Source organism: Dermacentor variabilis, chromosome 3 (genome assembly GCF_050947875.1).
Source record: "Dermacentor variabilis isolate Ectoservices chromosome 3, ASM5094787v1, whole genome shotgun sequence".
Classification (NCBI taxonomy): domain Eukaryota; kingdom Metazoa; phylum Arthropoda; class Arachnida; order Ixodida; family Ixodidae; genus Dermacentor; species Dermacentor variabilis.
This window is the reverse complement of record NC_134570.1, coordinates 236,853,476-236,856,662: the sequence shown is the minus strand read 5'-3', so window position 1 is coordinate 236,856,662 and position 3,187 is coordinate 236,853,476.

Below are 3,187 nucleotides of genomic sequence, written 5' to 3'. Positions count from 1 at the left end.
CGGGAGAGCGGCAGCGATGCAGTCGTCGGTCACGAATCCCCTTTCCTAATATGTGCAGTTTGTCGTACTGTTCGTGCCATGGCTTCCTCGGTCTCAGGAGCTGTCAGCGACGATGTCGGCACCACTACTACCTGAGCTGTTGGTTTTTGGAACCGGCGATCGACTGTTCTGGCCTACACGACACGGACATGCGCAGAACCAGGTTCTTCATTACTGATCACGGAAGGGCGGCATCATCGACAGCGCTATCCTACCAAAATATAAGAAGCGGACCTGGGCTACCTATCTTCAGTGGGCACGGGAGAGCGGCAGCGATGCAGCCGTCGCTCACGAATCCCCTTTCCTACAATGTGCAGTTTGTCGTGCTACTCGTGCCATGGCTTCCTCGGTCTCCTGAGCTGTCAGCGACGATGTCGGCACCACTACTACCTGAGCTGTTGGTTTTGGAACCGGCGATCGACTGTTCTAGCCTACACCACACGGACATGCGCAGAACCAGGTTCTTCATTACTGAGCATGAAAGGGCGCCATCATCGACAGCGCTATCCTACCAAAATATAGGAAGCGGACCTGGGCTACCTATCTTCAGTGGGCACGGGAGAGCGGCAGCGATGCAGTCGTCGGTCACGAATCCCCTTTCCTAATATGTGCAGTTTGTCGTGCTACTCGTGCCATGGCTTCCTCGGCCTCCTGAGCTGTCAGCGACGATGTCGGCACCACTACTACCTGAGCTGTTGGTTTTGGAACCGGCGATCGACTTTTCTAGCCTACACGACACGGACATGCGCAGAACCAGCTTCTTCATTACTGATCACGAAAGGGCGCCACCATCGACAGCTCTATCCTATCAAAGTATAAGAAGCGGACCTGGGCTACCTATCTTCAGTGGGCACGGGAGAGCGGCAGCGATGCAGCCTTCGCTCTCGAATCCCCATTTCTACTAAGTGCAGTTTGTCGTTCTGCTCGTGCCATGGCTTTCTCGGTCTCCTGAGCTGTCAGCGACGATGTCGGCACCACTACTACCTGAGCTGTTGGTTTTGGAACCGGCGATCGACTTTTCTAGCCTACACGACACGGACATGCGCAGAACCAGCTTCTTCATTACTGATCACGAAAGGGCGCCACCATCGACAGCTCTATCCTATCAAAGTATAAGAAGCGGACCTGTGCTACCTATCTTCAGTGGGCACGGGAGAGCGGCAGCGATGCAGCCTTCGCTCACGAATCCCCATTTCTACTAAGTGCAGTTTGTCGTGCTGCTCGTGCCATGGCTTCCTCGGTCTCCTGAGCTGTCAGCGACGATGTCGGCACCACTACTACCTGAGCTGTTGGTTTTGGAACTGGCGATCGACTGTTCTAGCCTACACGACACGGACATGCGCAGAACCAGGTTCTTCATTACTGATCACGAAAGGGCGCCATCATCGACAGCGCTATCCTACCAAAATATAAGAAGCGGACCTGGGCTACCTATCTTCAGTGGGCACGGGAGAGCAGGCAGTGATGCAGTCGTCGCTCACGAATCCCCTTTCCTACTATGTGTAGTTTGTCGTGCTGCTCGTGCCATGGCTTCCTCGGTCTCCTGAGGTGTCAGCGACGATGTCGGTACCACTACTACCTGAGTTGTTGGTTTTGGAACCGGCGATTGACTGTTCTAGCCTACACGACACGGACATGCGCAGAACCTGGTTCTTCATTACTGATCATGAAAGGGCGCCATCATCGACAGCGCTATCCTACCAAAATATATGAAGCGGACCTGGGCTACCTATCTTCAATGGGCACGGGAGAGCGGCAGTCATGCAGTCGTCGGTCACGAATCCCCTTTCCTAATATGTGCAGTCTGTCGTACTGCTCGTCCCATGGCTTCCTCGGTCTCCTGAGCTGTCAGCGACGATGTCGGCACCACTACTACCTGAGGTGTTGGTTTTGGAACCGGCGATCGACTGTTCTAGCCTACACGACACGGATATGCGCAGAACCAGCTTCTTTATTACTGATCACGTAAGGGCGCCTTCATCGACAGCACTATCCTACCAAAATATAAGAAGCGGACCTGGGCTACCTATCTTCAGTGGGCACGGGAGAGCGGCAGCGATCCAGTCGTCGCTCACGAATCCCCTTTCCTACTATGTGCAGTTTGTCGTGCTGCTCGTGCCATGGCTTCCTCGACCTCCTGAGCTGTCAGCGACGATGTCGGCACCACTACTACCTGCGCTGTTGGTTTTAGAACCGGCGATCGACTGTTCTAGCCTACACGACACGGACATGCGCAGAACCAGGTTCTTCATTACTGATCACGAATGGGCGCCATCATCGACAGCGCTATCCTACCAAAGTATAGGAAGCGGACCTGGGGTACCTAACTTCAGTGGGCACGGGAGAGCGGCAGCGATGCAGTCGTCGCTCACGAATCCCCTTTCCTACTATGTGCAGTTTGTCGTGCTGCTCGTGCCATGGCTTCCTCGGCCTCCTGAGCTGTCAGCGACGATGTCGGCAACACTACTACCTGCGCTGTTGGTTTTGGAACCGGCGATCGACTGTTCTGGCCTACACGACACGGACATGCGCAGAACCATGTTTTTCATTACTGATCACGAAAGGGCGCCATCATCGACAGCGCTATCCTACCAAAGTATAAGAAGCGGACCTGGGCTACCTATCTTCAGTGGGCACCGGAGTGCGGCAGCGATGCAGTCGTCGCTGACGAATCCCCTTTTCTACTATGTGCAGTTTGTCGTGCTGCTCGTGCCATGGCTTCCTCGGTCTCCTGAGGTGTCAGCGACGATGTCGGCACCACTACTACCTGAGCTGTTGGTTTTGGAACTGGCGATCGACTGTTCTAGCGTACACGACACGGACATGCGCAGAACCAGGTTCTTCATTACTGATCATAAAAGGGCGGCATCATCGACAGCGCTATCCTACACAAATATAAGAAGCGGACCTGGGCTACCTATCTTCAGTGGGCACGGGAGAGCGGCAGTGATGCAGTCGTCGGTCACGAATCCCCTTTCCTAATATGTGCAGTCTGTCGCACTGCTCGTGCCATGGCTTCCTCGGTCTCCTGAGCTGTCAGCGACGATGTCGGCACCACTACTACCTGAGCTGTTGGTTTTGGAACCGGCGATCGACTGTTCAAGCCTACACGATACGGACATACGCAGAACCAGGTTCTTCATTACTG